Genomic DNA, 19,238 nt, shown 5'->3' on the forward strand with positions numbered 1-19,238 from the left:
GTACTTTAAGGTTGAGGTCAAGCCCTACCCTTCACATAAATCCTTTTATGTTAGCATCTCTCAGTTACCTTGCTTTCTTCAGTGGAAAAATTAGATTGCTATGAGGATTGAATTAATTAATTCATGGAATGTACTTAGTGCTTAGCGGCACATAGTAAACTCTCTTGTTAGCCATTGTGTGATTATAGATTGAGCTTAAATATTTCTGTGATTGTAGGTGTAATTCTTATCTCTATGACATAGTTTAGCTTTAAATATTAGCTTCAGATTGTATTGCTCTGTCTTCATATAAAATTCTTAAGCTGACTTGTATGGTCTTGGGAGCAAGGATAGGATTTTATTGTTTTTTTTTAATCTTCCTTCCTAATGTTAGTGACTACAATTAAATCATACCCCTGAAAAATTAGTTTTTCATGTAGATTCACAAATATACTTACCAGTATTTTCATTTATAGAACAGGTTTATTTGGCTAATCAATCCTGTTTGTACTGTATATTTTTTAAGCCATATTGTATATTTTTTCCTTTGAAGCTGGTATAGTGTAATTATAATTGTTTAGTACACTATAAGCTTCTATTGCACATTTTAAAAGAGTGTATAGTTTTGAGAGTTAGATTGTATTCACAAGACTGTGTAATATTGGACAGCAAATTGGAAGTTCAGCATGCTTGATTTTTCAGGTTTGAATATTTTAAAAGATTACTGCTTGATTTTTCAGAAATACTTGGATTTAAGATACCTGTCCAATGATACAGTAAATGAAATCTAATTTCAAGATCATTGAAGGAAGGAAATACTCTTCAACAGTTTGAGGGTCACTTCTAAATAATCACCAGAGAGCCAATTCAGGTCCAATCAGACAAGCCGAAGTGAAGAACATTTAGTCAGGTGACTCAAGTGCTTGTTTGGAATCTGCCAACTGTTTGACCCCCTGGTTTCTTTGGTGTGATATGGTATGGTGGTTATACTGAGAATGCCTTATTCTTTAGAGATACATGCTGAAATATTAAGAAGTGAAATATCATGACAGATTCAGAAAAAAAATTGTGTGAGTATTTGGGTATGTTGTATGTTATGCGTATGTAAAAAGATAAAAGGAGAGATAAAGCAGATCTGTCAAATGTTAACAATTTTGAATCTAGGTGAAGAGTATACTGGTACATTGTACTTTCAGCTTTTCTGTGACTCTGATATTTTTCAAAAAAAGTTGGAGTATTTTTAAAAGAACTTTATTATGTGTTAGTTTCTCTAATTCTAAAATGGGAATAATAGAATTTATTCTTTCCATGTCTTGATGCAGGTAGGCACAGTGGGATAAGATTTGGTAGAATAGCAGTCAAGGCTTTTAAGAAGTCTTTTTTTTTGACATTAAAGAAGCATTTTAGAATGGAGAAGTTTTCAAAGAACATTTCACCTAGAAGTGTGTTAGTTTAAAATACGTCTGTTTCTTTTTTTATTATTCATAGTGTAGAATAATCAACAAGCAATAAATACATACAGATATACAAGTTAACCAATTAAAATCATGAAAAATACAGCTAGTTATAAAATAATCAATGGATAAAATAAGACTAGATACAACTTAAGAGGGAAGTTGTTAATTTCAAAATAACACTGATGATTCTTCCAAGACCAGATCACAGGGAGACAAAGAGAAGAAAAACATGAAAGAAAAGCTAAGGCGCCTTTGAGGATAGATTGAAAATCTCCAAAGTATATCTAATTGGCGTTTCAGAAGAACGAATACAGAGAATGGTAGGGAAGCAATATTGAAGAAGGAATGACAAAGAATTTTCAAGGATTATAAAAAAAATAATGAACATTATGAAATAATTGGAACTGAATCACAGTCAAAGCATTGTATCAAAACTTGAAGGATACAAGAAAAGTGGTGCTTAGGGGTAAATTTAACCTTAAGTGCATGTTTTTAGGTTGAAAGAAAACAAACAAGCCAAATAATACAATTCAAAAAACTAAAAAAAGGAAAAAGTAAAACCAAAGAAAGAAGGAAGAGGCAGGAAATAAAAATAGAATTTGCTGAAATAGAAAACAGTCAACAATAGAAGCAATAGCAATATTCATTCAAATCAAAGCTGGTTCTTTTCAGTCAGTTAAGTCCTGGAAACACTCATCAAGAAGCAGATGACACAACTAATAAAATTGTAAAATAGGATATAATTACAAGTAACAATTATGATTTTAAAAACCACAGGAAATCACTATTGATTTAAATGTAGATTAATTCAAAAAGCCTAGTGAAATGGTCAGTTTTCTAGGGAAAGCATCACTTAAAAATTGGCTGCACAAGAAAAGGAAAATGCATAGAAACTAAAAATCATTAAAGAAATTGGAGTCAATTTCCCCAAGAAGAGTAAGTTTTTTAACTTTATTGATACCATTTGCCCATTTGAAATGTACAACTTAATGGTTTTTAATATTTTTACAGAGTTTCACAACCATTCCCAATATTCAATTTTAGAATATTTTCATAACCCCAGGAAAAAAACTATGTACCTGTTAGCAGTCAATCCCAATTCTCCCCAAACCCTCCAACCTTAGGTAACCACTAATCCAATCTCTGTTTCTATAGATTTTCCTGTTCTGGCCATTTCATATAAATAGAATCATTCAATATACGGTCTTTTGTAATTTCCTTCTTCAACTTAACATAATATTTTTAAGGTCCAGCCATGTTGTAGCATGTCAGTATACTTCATTCCTTTTTATGGCCAAATAATATTTCATTGTATGGTATACCACACACATCAACTGACGGATATTTGTATTTTTCCCCTATTTTTTTGCCTATTATGAATAGTTCTGATACCAACATGTGTGTTCAAGATTTCCTGTGGACATACGTTTTCATTTCTCTTGGGTTATACTTGGGAGTGGAATTGCTGGGTTGTGTGGTAACTCTATGTTTAACCTTTTGAGGAACTGCCAGACTGTTTTCTAGAGCAGCTGTATTGTTTAACTTTCCCACCAGCAATGTACGAATGTTCCAATTTTTTTATACCCTCACCAACATTTTCATTATCTTTTTTTATGATAGCCATACTAATTGGTGTGCAGTATCAGAAGTAATAGTTTTAATTGTGATTTTGTAATCATAATTTCAGATATACTTTTGGGGAACAGATAATCTCAATTTTATATAAACTGGCCCAGATAATAGAAGATGGAGATCTGCCCTGTTGTTTATCACACAAGTTTAGCCTTGAAACCTAAATTGAAAAGAATATACAAGGGAAAATATATTACATTCAATCTCACTTGTGAACAGAGACAGGAATTTTAATTAGGATAAGAATGTAAGGATAGTTCAATATTTGAAAATTATACCAATGTAATTTATAAGATTTAGGAAATATGATACAAATAAACTTATTAACAAAACCAAAACAGACTCATAGACATAGAAAACAAACTTATGGTTACCAAAGGGGAAGGGAGGTGGAGGAAAAATAAATTAGGAGTTTGGGATTAGCAGATACAAACTACTATATAGAAAGTAAATAACAAGGTCCTACTGCATAGCATGGGGAACTATATTCAATATCCTATAATAAATCATAATGGAAAAGATTTAACAAAAATATGTGTATAACTGAATCACTTTGCTGTTATACCAGAAACTAACATAACATTGTAAATCAACTGTACTTTATTAAAAAAAAAAGATTTGGGAAAAAAAATCTTGAAAAATTGAGTAAAATTATATGATAAAACTCAATACCCATTAGTACATATTTTTTTTAAAGTAACCCTTCAACCATGAAGAGAGGTGAACTTTTTTCTTCCAGTAAAGACAGTCTTTCAAATTGTTTGTCAAACAGCAAGCATCATGCTTAATTGTGAGAAGACCTTAAGAGAAATTCTCATTAACATCAAGAATAAGACAAATATGTCTTTACTAAGAAGATAAGGAAAAAGAAATAAAATCCAAGAGGATTGGAAAGGAATTAAACATAAGATGAACATATTAGTAGAAAATATTTTTCAAAAAATCAACAGACTATATTAATAGTACAGTGTTACTGGATACAAGATCAATATTCAAATTGGCTACAGCTAATTAGAAAATTTAAAAATATGTCTTTTACAGCAGATTCTATAAAGTACCCCAAATTTTACTGAAATATAATTAGATATGAATAAAAGACAGGATATACTATATTTATGGGTGAGAAGTATAAATATTGCATAAAATCACTTCTCTGTGATTTTTATGTAGTTTCAGACAAAATCCCAGTAGAATTTTTTTCTTTTTCTTTGTGGAAAATGCCCTTCATATACAAAAGTAAAGGCACAAGAATAGCAAAGACAGTTCTGAAAGAAGAAAAAGAACAAGGAGGAGAGGGTTGGCACTTGTTAGATATCAAGGCTAATCTTAAAATTTCGATATTTAGAATAGAATCCTACATAGCAGTGAAAAACAATAAAGTGCTGCACACAACAACATGGGATGAATCTTCTAGACCTAATATTGAGCAAACAAATGAGACAGCAAAGACTTTCATATTGTATGATTTCATTTATAGGAAGCTCAGAAACAGGTGGGACTGATGCACGGTGATAGAGATTGAAATAGCAGTTAACTTGGGAGCGTGGTACTGATGGGGAAGGGATATGAGGGAGTGTTCTGCAGCATGAGAAGTGTTAACGTTTTGATCTGGGTTGAATCAAACAGGAGTATACATATTTAAAAATCAAGCTGTACATAGTATTTATATACTTTACTATATATAAATTATACCTCAAAAAAAAAGTAAAACCTTATAGTATTTAAAGTAGTGTGGTCTTACTACAGGAAAAGACAGGTTAATGCAACAGAATAAAGAGTTCAGAAATGGATCTATACATATTTGAGAAGTTGGTAGGTGTTAGAGATGTCATTTTCTATCAGCAGGGAAAGAAAAGGTGGACTGTTTAAATATACCACAACTTCTTTATCCAGTCATCTGTCGGTGGACATTTAGATTGCTTCCATGTAGTATATTTATACAATGGAATACTACTCAGCCATAAAAAAGAATAAAATAATGCCGTTTGCAGCAACATGGATGGACCAAGACATTGTCATTCTAAGTGAAGTTAGCCAGAAAGAGAAAGAAAAATACCGTGTGATATCAGTCATATGTGGAATCTTAAAAGAAAAAAACAGTGTGAACTCATCTACAAAACAGAAACAGGCTTGCAGACATAGTAAACAATCTTATGGTTACTGGGGGAAAGAGACTGGGAAGGGATAAATTTGGGAGTTTGAGATTTACAAATGTTAGACACTGTATATAAAAATAGATTAAAAAAAGATAAGGTGGACTGTTGAATTGTCTTTTCTATATGGAGGGAAAACTAGATTTCTACTTCAGGCTATATGCAGAAATAAATTCCAGTTGAATTAAACACCAAACAAGAAGAACTGTTTTTTGAAGAGAGAAGAATATAGAAAAATATGTGTCTTAGGCATATATAAGGCCTTCTTTAACAAAGTTGAGGAAAAAAAAAAAGAATGAACAAGCAGGGATTAAAAAAAAAAACCATCAAGGATTTGACTACCTCAGAAAGAAATACTGAGGTTTAATATAAGGCATCATAAACCAAACTAAAATGTAATGTCACAACTGGAAGATATGTGCAGTGTCTGTAATGTCTAGTGAATTTGTGTCCAGAATACGTAAAGGTCAAAAGAGTAAGACAGGTGACACAAGTAAAATGAACAGTGGGTAGTTAGGCAGTTCCAGGCAGAGGAAGCTGGAAATTGGACTGAGAAGATGCTTGGTTTCAGCTATAGGGAAATGCAGTTAGAAGCAGGCTTATGAGCCATCAGTTTTCACCCATCGTATTGCAGAGCTCTGCATCAGGTAAGTGTTACACAGTTGAAAATGTGCCTACCCAGCTACATAACGGTTGTTGTTCGAGGTATTGGTCTAGAGAAACTTGCACATTTTCCCAGGGAGATTTGTAGAGGGATATTCATTTGGAAAAAATATCTAAATATCTACAATAAAAGGCATGGATAAATAAGATATAAAATAGTTACATAGTGGGAAATTACCCAGATCTGTGATTGTTATTTATCATTAGTGAATTTTTTTTAATTTAAGAAACAGATTGTACTGCCTGTGCCTAGAAATTGTTCTAAGCATTTTATAAACATTAAGTATTTTAGTCCCCCTAAGAACTCAGTCATAGGCATTATCATTATCTCCCTTTCACAAATGGGAATACTGTAGTGTGGCGGGATGAATAACCCTCCTTACTCTCATAGCCAGGAAATAGCAGAGCTGGGATTCACAGCTAAGATTGAACCTTAGTCACCTGGCTTCAGAGTTCACTATGCCATGCTGCCTTTTGATGTTTATAAATGTGGAGAGACCTCATAAATGGAAGGTCAGGTTAATTGCAGAATGATGTATACAATATGATCCCATTTACACCAAATTCCTGGTGTTGGTTACCTCTGGATGGAGTTGGACAGTGAAAGAGATCTAGTGATAGTGGTGAGCGGAAACTAGCTTTATGGAGTGGCATGTTTTTCCTTAAAGAATATGTGTATTACTTTACTTAATGTATGTATATGTTTATTTTTGCAAAAAGAAACACTGGAAAGTTTGACCTTTATTGCTGTAATCTTTATTTATTCTTGATACTGGATTATACAGAAAAAGAAAGCAGTGACCCTCGCACAATGGCGGTAGTTTAGACCAGTTCTGAGATGGTGAGCAGTGGATGAGCACCGGACACTAGGTTAGGTGCTGGGGATGGGGTGGTTTCATCCTCTGTCTTTAAGGAGTTCAGAGTTTTACAGGAAAAGAGATAAGAAAAATAATTTTAATTCAGTTTGTTATGTGCACATCTCTTACCTTCTTCCTCATTTCTCCAACCCCACCCTTTCCCCTCCAAATGCAAATAGGAGGTAGAAATGTCTTGAATTGGGGCAAGAGAAACAGGCAATGAAATATTGATGGCGATCCTGCTTCCTACTCTTTTACAAAACTTTTATGAAAGAGTAGACTCGATAGTTGTCAGAGCTTTTAGCTTGTTCACCACTGTATCTCCAAAACTTAGTGTAATGCCTTGTGCTTAGTAGACTCCTACATGCTTGAATAAATAACTGAAGCACTTTCACACTTCATTCTCAAATTAATGACCGCCTGAACCCAGAGTTCTCCTTAAGCCTTCTGGGATATCTTCCATTGGTTCCATTTCTTCCACTGATGACTAAAGTCTGAGGGATTTGACCGAAAACACTATATGAAGTCTTGAACTGTTTCGTGCTAAAGAACTCTGACTTGAGAAGTATTTTAACCTGTAAGAAATTTTGGATCTCTAAAATCCAATGTTATTTTCATTGTGCTGAGTCCAGTAGATTTTTTTCAAAACTATTACTCTTCTATTATTGGGAAAGTATATACATATATTTTCAATTATTGTATTCATTGTCTTTGAGTCACCACTGTCTTGTAAAAGTTTTTTTGTTCTGTGTCTTATTTGTGAAATTCTTAATTTACTGAAACCACGTTCTTTTCAAGTTTACAGATGAGCTATGGATTGTTCCCAGATGGCCTTAGTGTTTATAATATAAGGATTCCGTTGTCTCTTAGCATCTGTCGTGGTATCTCATAAAAAGCAGTGACAGTTATTTCCTTTCACCCTAATGAGAGAGATGTGTTTTCCTTGGTAGCAGATTGGAATAGTGTTAGGGGAGATCTTTCCTCAGAGGGTGAATTTGAATATCTGAAAATTGCTGAGAATGGCTAAAGTTGAATAAATCATAGTGAAAGATATTTATCTTACATTGTAAGTTTAACACTTGGATTGTAATTGAGAAAAATCCTAAAACAAAGCACATTACTGTGCTGGGTGGATTTAGTTAAACTATTGGTCAGATCCTGTTCTTTGTGTACGTAGTGCTTCTTTCTTACTGTGTAACCCTTTTGCCAGAGATAACAGGAAGAGAGCCTGGTTAACATTTGGTGGAACAATCCTGCCGGCTCAAGCCCCAACCCAGATATTTGATTCAATCTATTTTCTGGACAGTCTGGTAAGCTGTCATTGTTCTTCACATGAAAATCATCTTATTCAGGATGTACCCAAGAGGAATTTAATACTAATTGAACAAACAACATTGAATTCAATGAAATGTTAAAATGGTCTTGTTAACTTACGGCTTCACGTTAAACAGGACTGATTTATAACAGTGCTATCCAATGGAAATATAATGCAAGCCACAAAAGGGAGTTGCATATGTAATTGTGAAGGTTCTTGTGACCAAATTAAGAAACTAAAATGTCACAGGCGAAATTACTTGTAATGCTATATTTATATAATCCAATATATCTAGAATATTACCCTTTCAGTTATTAGTGAGGTATTTCACAATCTTTTTCAGGACTAAACCTTCAAAATCTGGGGTGTATTTTATATTTAGAACATCTCAGTTTGGATGAGTACTTTTCAAGTGCTCAATACCCACACGTGGCTTCTGTACTGTACAGTGCAGAATCTGCAAAACATTGGGTTTTGTATAATTCTCCTTCTGTTACTTCTCATGAAGGTTGTTTTGGGTATCTGTTTTTCTTCTATTGCTTTGGCTGTTCATGGGTGCTTAGCTTTACTATTGATCATGGGTAACCTGAAACCCTACTGTGCATTCCTAAAACTGACAGAGCATTTAGGTCTTTCTCTTGTGTTCCTTGATATCTAGGTCTACTTGATTTCCTTAGGTAAAAGTATAAAGTTTCCTCCTATAAGCTTTTAACCAGGATATCAGCTCCTGCTTTCATCAGAATATCAGACTCAGACTTTGAACTGCAGGGGTCTGCTTATATATGGCTTTTTTTCAGTAGTGAGTACTGCAGCCCTACACAATCGGCCGTTGATTGAATCCATGGGTGCGGAGGAACCCTGGATGTGAAGGGCGAACTGTAAGTTATACTTGGGTATTTGACTGCATGGAGGTTGGGTGCCCCTAACTCCTGTTTTTCAAAGGTCAGCTGTACATTACTGTCATTGTCATCTCCCTCACCCCAGCAGGGTAATAAACCTCTCCTTTCTTGATTCAAAGTCATTGCTTTGAAGCAGGATTCCTTATATGATGACTTCTTTTTTGTAAGATGAGGTCAAACATCTTACTTTATGGGGAATTGGGTGTCCATTGTCTAAGACACTAAGTGCTCAGAGATTTTCAGATCAGCTCATTTTTTCCCCTGGTTGATACTAGTTGATTTCGCTAGGTGTTCATTTGAGAATGAACACACTGCAAAATAAAGCCATGACTAAGTTACAGCACATGTGACTTGACATTTTGATAGCCTATTAGTTTCACCTTTCCTGGATGAGGGGCATTTAAGAAGATTATTGTCAGTAATCCTACCTGTTCTGAGTTTCCAGTTGTTCTTAATTTATGTCTTTGTTACTCCATGTCCCTTCTGGCAGAATTTTAACCCCGTTCTGTTTTCTTCCCCACCCTGCTGTGCAGGCATACTCACTGTTAGAAGGCGTTGCCCAGCACGGTTAGTGCAGCATTTGACTGTTTCTTAGCCTTGATGTTAAGGTAGCAGTTTGATCAACAGTAGACAGCCTTAGCATTGGAGGTCCTGGCCTTCTGTTGAACATTCTTCTCATTTTCCCAACCACTGTGATTGTTCATCCTATTTAATTTCATTGCCCCTACCCAGATGCTAACTGTGATCACTGGTGTTTTGGCCAGATTTGAGTTAGAGACAGTTGAATATAGCCCAAAAAGGATCCTAGGTAGCATGTGGTAGCAGCTGACTGTGAACAAAACTAAAAACTGGTAGAAGAATGGACTAGGGTTGGAGCAAAGGGTCACTGGATTAGTTTTCTTTCTTTTTATCTTCTGTCCTCCACACTGTTTTATCTGGCCACCACACTGTTTTTTTTTTAATTCAATCTTTAACTTTATCTTTAAATATTCACAGAGACCAGTGAAGTGTCAGGTACTTTTTCAGCAATGAACAAGACATACTCTGTGCCTTCTCAAGTGGTGGTTACTTATCATTCCTTTTTAAAGTGTCTAGTAACTCTTCGCTGTTTTCAGGTCCAAGTCAGAGGTCTCAGCTTATTAGCCTTTGTGGTTCTGCAGTGGAGACTGGGAACCCATGACTAGTGGTGCCAGTTTGACTCTTAGTCTTGTTTTGTTTTTTCCCCTCAGTGCTGTTCTGTGCCATGTTTCAAAGAAACTGAATTGTCATTATTAAACATGCAGATTTCTTTAGAAATTTTGAATTTCCAGCTTCTTTTAAAAAATTGGAAGGTTGGCAATACTGAGCCATGCTGTTCGTTAAAACAGTTTGCCCCATTTATAGGGCAGTTCTTTTCACTCCTTATTGTCTCGGATTTTTGTTATACCTCACCCTCTTTACTCATTTTTGTCACTTACCTAGTCTCTATACATAATTGGGCTCATAATCCCTGTTCTTGATAATCTGGTCCCTCACTGCTCTAAACTCTATTTCTTTTCTTGGCTAGGAACCTTTTAGTACAGCCAAGAAGATATCCTTAGGTTAATCCTGTGCTCCTCCTCATGGCTTACAAATCCTTTCATGGGCTGGTTCCTGTTTGTTTCTTCAGCCTTAGCTCTTGCCATTCCCAGTAATGTTTACGTCCCAGCCGTAAACACCATCCACCTACCTCTGTTGTGCTCTGTTGCTCCTGGCCTTTGGCACAGTAATCTGTGAATGCTATTTTGCCTTTCCTCCTATTCTCTGTCCCCAACCCCCTGCCCCCACCGCAAGTTTGATTAATTCCTGTTATTTTCATTTCTTAGTTTAGCTGTCGCATGTCTCAGAAAGCGTTTCTTGCTCACATACGATCTGCCTGGGTAGCCATCATATGTATTTCCTTCGCTGCCTAAATTTAACCCAGCCTTAACATGTAATACAACTGCTCTCCATACCATTCTGTAGACTTTTTAAGGGTGCCTTCACCTTTGATGCCCAGGGTCTATAATAAAATAGTATACAGTAAATGTATCTTGAATGGATGACTCTTTTTCTGCCAGCTCTTTTAATAATTTCTAATTCTGAATTTGCTTATGTGGTTTCTGTTTATAGAATATTCTTTTCACTCTTCCAACACTTGTTCATCGTCTAAGCTTCAATTTGGAAGATATCCTAAGGGGGTTTTTGGTTTTGAGGGTTTTTTGGCTTAATTCAGTATCTATTGACCTTTCACTTCTTTAAAACTTTTTAGAAACCTCTCATTTTAGCACTTGACGTGGCTTCATTGCCACTTTAAAGTGAAGTTATAGTTAATGCCGCAATTTCATTCTTCAGGTGTTAGTGGCCAGTAGCCTGTGCTTTGCTTGTGGTATATTATCTACCGATTAAGTTCATTCATGAGTCAGACTTCTCCTCTTTTCTAGATTATTTGCTCTCATTCATTGAAAACTCTGACATCTAGCCAGAAATTTTTATTTCTACCTCAATTTCTTCCTCCATTTTGGGCTTCTCCGGTAGTGCATATATTTAAATTACTTGTGTATTTTTTTGTTTCTCACACTAAACTGCAAGCCAAGTAAGGGTTGAAACCGTGTCTATCTTGTTATAATCACCTGCTGGTATAATGTTTTAACAAATACTGGCATTTAGAAGATCTCAGTATTTAACCATATGCATGTCTAAGATCTGACTGTAAAACGGTGAGTGTTGTCAGTAAATTAGGCATGAACGTCTCCCATTTCTTTGCACGTGAAGTATTAGGCAGTTTTTTAGGCAACCCCACTTCATGTCTTATAGGTATTTCAGACTTAACACGTGCAAAATTGAACTTACATTTTTCTCCCCAGATTCCTTCTTTCTAATGACACTCTCTCTTTCCCTTCTCATTCTCTCCCTTACCTTTTACTTTCTGTTCATCTACAAATCCTCTGTGCTGTACCTCCAAAATGTGTAGAATTTTGTCACTTCTTCCCCTCTCCACTGTTGCCATCCTGATATAAGCCGCCAGCGTCTTCTGGCCGCCATTCAGAGTTTGTCCCTAATTGGTTTCTGTGATTACTCTCTACTCCCCGACCATCTAGTAGTCTGTAAATAATAGCCAGGGAACTTTTCTTTTTAAGTTTCCAATGCTCATATAATTTGATCCTTACAAACCCTTTTGTAGAATGACTGTTATCATTGTAATTATTTTCCCAAGGATGCAGTGTTCAGAGAGGTTAAGTGAGTTGCATAAAAACAGCAGTCACTCAGTAGTAGAGCCAGAATTTAATTACAGATTTTCATGTCTCAGAGCTTTGCCTAATCACAAATTCTAAATGTGATTGGCTTGAGAACCTATAAGAAGGACTTTACCTTAAAATCTCCCCAAGACTATTTTGCAAAGGGAGACGTCATTCACATCACTTTTAAAGCAATCAGTGTTTGTTTGTTTTTTAAATAGACTATTCTTTAGAGCTGTTTTAGGTTCAGAGAAAAACTGAGCAGAAGGTACAGAGATTTTCCTTAAATCCCCTACCCCCACACTTAACATAGCTACCCCCGCTGTCCCCACCAGAGTGGTGCGTATGTTAAAACTGATGAACCTATACTGAAACATCATTATCCCCCGAAGTCCGTTGTCTGCATTAGGGTTCATTTTTGGTGTTTTGACAGTCTGGGGGTTTGGACAACTGTATTATGACATGTAACCATTATAATATCATACAGAATAGTTTCACTGCCCTGAAAGTGTTCAGTCCTCTGCCTGTTCCATCCTTCCCTCCCCCCCAGTGCCTGGCAACCACTGATCTTTTTCACTCTGTGCTCTCAGCTTCTCCAGAATGTCATATAGTTGGGATCATATAATCTATAGGAGCCCTTTCAGATGGACGTCTTTCACTTAGTAATCTGCATTTAAGGTTCTTCCACATGTTTTGATGGCTTGATAGCTCATTTCTTTTTGGCACGGAGTAATACTCCATTGTCTGGCTGTACCACAATTTATTTATCCATTCACAGGATGTCTTAGTTTCTTCCAAGTTTTGAGACTTACGAATAAAGCTGCTGTAAACATCCATATTTAGGTTTTTGTGTGGACAGAAGTTTTCAACTCCTTTGGGAAAATACCAAAGAGCATGATTGCTAGATTGTATGGTAAGAGTATATTAAGTTTTGTGAAAAGTTGCAAAGACGTCTTTGAAGTGGCTGTACCATTTTGCATTCCTTCCAGCAAGGAACGAGCATTCCTGTCGCTCCACATCCTCTCCAGCGTTTGGTGTTGTCAGTGTTCTGGATTTTGACCATTCTAATAGGGTGGTCAGGTAATTTTTGTTTGAACTTTAGTCAGATCATGTTACTCTCCTATTCAGAACCTTCGTACCCTACTTTGTTTCCCATCCTACTTAGAATAAAATCCCAAGTTATTTCCATTGTATAAAGGAAGACTTTACATGATGTGATCCTTGGCTACCTCTTCAAACTAACGTTACCCTTTTTTCTCTCACCCATTGCAGTTCAGATATTTTGATCAGCTTCTTGTTCTTTGAACATACAGCCTCCTGCCTCAGGGCCTTTGCAGTTGAGTTGGTCTTGCCTTTCTGAGAATGTTTCATGTCTAGATCCTTGCCTGGCTTACTCCTGCATTTCATCGAGGACTCTGCCTAAGTGTAATCTCTTTGGAGGTACTTCCCCGATCTCCCTGCAGAAAAATAGCACTTCGGTGTCACTCTCTCTTCCCATACCCTGCTTTATTTTGCTTCTGCTACTACCTAATAATATATATGTATACGTTTGTTTATAATAATGTATATAAATTATATGTATGTTTGTTTGCCTGTCCTTGCTAGAATGTATGTGTGCTCCACAAGGGGATATTTCTGTACACCTATAGAGTAGAATCTGGTACATAAATGGTGTTTAGTAAATGTCTGTTGAGTGAATGAATGACTATATTATGTCAAAAAATGCTTTAATGTTGCCAACTTAGAATATTGCCATAGGACATAAGCAGATAATGAGGGCTTAGTTTTATTTTATTTCACAACATGTAAGCTGTGTAATCTAGGAATTTTTTTTTCCTTGTTTGCTATATTCCCATGCCTAGAATGTTACCTGGCAGTAATACACATTTGATAGATATTTACTGAATGAATGAGTTTATATAGCATGTCTTTTTAATAATCAACCAAGCTGTGCTATATATAAATATAACCTTGAAAAGAACTAAAAAGTAGGCTATAGGACTCTAAAATTGGAGGAATGGGAAGAGGAAGAGTGATAATACTACCGTGGTTAAAATCTTTGCATCTGTTCACTTCCACCCATCTTCACCTTTTGCCAGCTGCTCCAAGCCACCACCTTCTCTTGTCAGGGCTGCTCTGATAGTGTACCACTTGGTCTCTCCAGTTCTGGATGTGTCACACTTCAGCTCATTCTCTACACAGTTTTTAAATTTAGAAGTATTTTAGGATCCTGTTCTTCCTGCAGTGGAACCCAGAGTCTTTAACTTGGCCTATTTGAAGACCTGATGTGGCCCATTGTGGATAGTCTCTTAATCTCATGCACGTCTTGCCCCCAACTCCCCCAATATTCTTCAGCCTTTCTTTCAGTTTCTATAGTGTACTGAATTCTTTGCCCCTTTGTATACTCAGTGCTTGTATTCTGCCCGATATAATCTTTTCCCCACGATTTCACTGGGGCAGCCCCTTTGTGTTATTTAAATCTGACCACGTCAGGTCTTGTGAGCAGCCTTCCTTGAAATCCTTATCCACCCCCACTCATGCTGAAATTGCTCATGGTATTGGAGTGGGGTGGGAAGAACAAAATGACAGTTTGTAATTACATATATGTAGCTAACCTTTTTTGTTTACTGTTGTATTCTTAACACTAAGTATGGCACTTGGCACATAATAGGTGCTCAGTAAACATTTGTTTACTACGTGAAATAACTATATAGCAAAAGATGGAAAACAAAAAGAATGAGCATGAAAGGGGAAAAAATACCCCAGAAAACATAGAAAGAAGACCAAGTAAATAACCAAAACAATAAGAGCCAGTGACATAAACTCAGCTATTAAGCAAGACTCAGATTAGATAAAACACAGACCCCAACTTGATATAACAACATGTTACGTGTTGATGTTAGAAACACATTTAGAACAAAATTACTAAGGATGTTGGAAGTAAGTGGATAGTCAAAATAAGATACTAGGCAAACATAAACAAAAGGTTAATCACTGGATTGTATTATTGCTAGACATAGTTGAGTTAAAAGCAGTAAACATCAGGTGAGAGAAAAAGAGAGACACTTTCTAATAACCAAGGACATAGTTACTAATATGAAGATATCCTCAAGTCTGTGTTTTGGTTTTAAAAATTTTTTTAAATTGAAGTACAATTACAATGTGTCTATCTCTGGTGTACAGCACAGTATCCCAGTCATGCAAATACATAAATTAATTCGTTTTCATATTTTTTCCATTAAAGGTTATTACAAGATATTGAACATAGTTCCTGTGATATACAAAAGAAACCTTTTTTTAGAAAAGTCTATTTTTAAATATAGTGGCTAACATTTGTAAATCTCGAACTCCCAAATTTGTCTCCTCCTACCCACTTTCCCCAGTAACCGTAAGATTGTTACTAAGTCTGCAAGTCTGTTTCTGTTTTGTAGATGAGTTCATAGTGTCCCTTTTGTTTTTTTTAGATACTGCATATGAGTGATACATGGTTTTATTTTTTGAAGATGACTCACTGAAGTATTTAAAGTGAAAACTATAGATTTAAGGAGGAAAAGAAAGAAATGATAATGGGAGACTCTAAGACATTTTTCAGTCCTTGCCATATCAATGATATAAAAAGATATGGAGAATCTGGATTCTACAATCAATAAATCTGATATAGTAAATATATCATACTTTGTTATTGTAAAAAGAAAGACACCTTTCCATTTCCCCATGGGAGATTTTCAAAAATAAATACTAGAAAGAAAACTGGGGGGGAGGGAAGATATTATCAACCACATACTTTACAATGAAATTCTAAATTAATAAAAAAGCAGAAACCAGAAGCCAAACCACAAAATCCTCCCAAACTTCAAAATAAAAACCTTAGTTAATTGAGTTAAAAAATGTAAAAACATTCTTACAAAAAATCTTAGATTAAAGGTCTAATGATACTGCAAACTGGCAATTGTAATCTGTCTAGAAAAATAATTACAATAAAATAAAATATATAAATAACGTATGGGACACAGGTAAAATTATTTATAAAAATTTCAGTAGTATATGAAAATAAACAAGTTAAAGTTCACCTAAAAAATTTAATAAAACAACATAAACCTTAGGAAAGCTGGAAAAAGTAATTAATAAATATAAAGATAGCAAGTAATAAATTAGAAAACAGGAGAAGTAGTTAAGATAAATAAAACCAAGAGCTGGCTCTTTGATTAAAAGAAAAATAAGACTAGCTACTTTTCTTTTTTAATAAATGGCAGAAAGTACAAAAATTAATATTAGAATTATAAAAAAGCAACCATGGATGCAAATAATATTAACATAATTACAAAAGAATGGTTGGCACATGAATAAATTAGAAAATACTGGAAAAATACAGTATTTTCTATGATGATATGTTCCAAAACTGATCCAAGAAGACACTGAAAACCTAAATTTACCAGGCATAGATGGGTTTACAAGTGACTTCTTTCAAACCTTCAAGGAAGAGATAATTTCACCTATGTTTATTTAAACTGACCTAGAGGAAATAGGAAGAATTGAGGCTTCCGATTATTGTTATTAAACAGTAAGTGAACCTGCCAGAACCTAAAGTTGCTGTGAAGATTAAACAAGTTAATACAAGTATGATTCTTAGAACAGGGCCTGATGCACAGAAAGCACTCAATAAATGTTATTAGTGCTGCAAAAATAGAACAATGGAGTGGGCGTGATGCAGATAACACCTGATAAGAGAATCCTAATCAAAGAAAACTGCAGGTCAGTTTTGTTTAAGAATATTGATGCATCACATGTGGAATCTAAAAAGAAAAAAAAAGACGACGATGACAAATGAACTTAAATATAAAACAGAAACAGACTCACAGACATAGAATACAGACTTGTGGTTGCCAGGGGGGAGGGGGATGGGAAGGGACAGACTGGGAGTTCGAGATTTGTAGATACTGACAGGTATATATAGAATAGATAAACAAGTTTGTACTGTATAGCACAGGGAAATATATACAAGATCTTGTAGTAGCTCACAGTGAAAAAATGTGAAAATGAATATATGTATATTCATGTATGACTGAAAAATTGTGCTGTACATCAGAAATTGGCACAACATTGTAAACTGATTATAACTCAATTAAAAAAAAAAGGAAAAATGTAATAGATTTTAGAGAACTGAAGACTTTATTCTGGAACTAAAACAGATCAATTGACTGTGTTGTAGGATGTATAATAAATTGTCAGTTTTTCCAAAAAAAAAAACTGATGCAGAAATCCAATACTACATTCAAAATACAATATACTATGACTAATTTGAATTTATTCATAATATACTATGACTAATAGAATTTATTCCAGGACTGTGAAGATGTAATGTTTATAATTCAGTGTGTTAGTAGATAAAGGAGAAAAAGCTATGGGATCATCTTGATAGATCTTGAAAGGCAGTTGATAAAATCAGACATTTATTCCTGGAAATAGTCTTAAGTAAAACCTTAACATAATTAAAATATGCACCACGAAATCCTAGTCAGAAAAGTGCTTCATGGAGATACATTAGAAATTCAGTGATACTAATATTTAGAAACAAAGCAAGGAAATGGCTATCATGATTGTTTAACTTTGTTCTAGATGTACTGAAAGTTACAGAAGTTAGAGAAGCGTGATACAGAAGTAATCCCCAAACCCCCTGGGTGACGTCCAGGGCTTTGTTCTGGGCATTTAGTCGCTGTGTTAAAGAACTATGGCCTTGTTGAATTTGCAGCAATTTTATGGTAATTTCCACCCAGTGCAGTGTTTGCAGTTAGCTTGTTTTACCATTTAAAAAAATCTCATAGAGTTTTATTTGGAACTCCAGTTGATAAAGCGAAAGCAGAGGTGCTTTGGTTGCAGAGGGGTTAGGGAGCTCTGTACTCATCGCCTCTTTCTCCTCATCCACATCTCCCCTACTAGCTCTTGGGAGTGCTGTGTGCAGCTTTTAACAATTAAAACTCTATTCATTGCATGCAGCTTTTTTGTGCCACAGTTGTTAACCGTGACATAATTATATAAAATATGATCACCAACTTGATAATATTTTCTTCTTGGCAATTTTCAGTTCTTCAATTATGGTGGATGTTAAATTAGAAGCAGCTTGGGGCTCGGAGTTGTGAATGAGATGATTAATGTTACCAAAAGCAGATATGCTGCGAAGTGGTACCTGACACCAAGACAGGAGACAAAAGAATCACCAGACAGAATGACACAGCATTCTGAAACTGCCATTTCAAATAAGGGCAGATGGCCCAAAACATCTTAATAGCTTCCGAATGACATGTTGTATGAGATTCTGAATGCTGGTTCTGAGTGACATGTAGAAAGTGTAGGCTATAGAAAGACAAACGCTGCATGATGTCACATACATGTGGAATCTTTTTAAAAAAGTTGAACCCATGGAAGCAAAGTAGAATGGTCCCTTCCAGGGGCTGGGGAGTAGGAGAAACGGAGAAATATTGGTCAAAGGGTATACAGTAAGTTCTGGGGAGTTTAATGTACAGCATGGTTACTATAGTTAGTGATATTGTATTGCATACTTGAAATTTGCTAGCAGAGTAAATCTCTATATATTATCACCACCTCAAAAAAAGGGTGATGTGAGGTGATGGATATATTAATTACTTTGTTGTGACCATTTCACAATGCATATATATATGAATATATCATCTTGTACACCTTTATTGTATACAGTTTTATCAATTGCACCTTAACAAAGCTGGGGGGCGGAAATAAAAGAAAGTACGGACTTCAGAATCAGGCAGACCTGGAGTTGAGTATGACTTGGAATGTGGTCATTGCAATTTTCTTAAACATTTTGAGCCTTCGTTTTCTTCTCATGTAAAAGGAATTTGAAATTAAATAAGTTAGTGACTGTAAAGACCTTAGTATGATCCTTGGCACACATAAGACACCCTTAAAAATTAGTAGTTTTTATATGTTATACCATTTACTAAGGCACTGAAGCATGTAATACATTTTAGGAACAAAATAAAAAGATTTGATTTTTTTAAATGTGTATTTTAATCA

At 35.1% G+C, this 19,238-nt stretch overlaps 1 protein-coding gene across 3 annotated transcripts in view; it reads left to right on the plus strand.

Moving 5' to 3' along the window:
- Positions 1–19,238, plus strand: part of YAF2 (YY1 associated factor 2) — a 66,558-nt gene that overhangs the window by 25,708 nt on the left and 21,612 nt on the right. The window lies entirely within an intron of this gene.

This window comes from Vicugna pacos, chromosome 12, assembly GCF_048564905.1.
Source record: "Vicugna pacos chromosome 12, VicPac4, whole genome shotgun sequence".
Classification (NCBI taxonomy): domain Eukaryota; kingdom Metazoa; phylum Chordata; class Mammalia; order Artiodactyla; family Camelidae; genus Vicugna; species Vicugna pacos.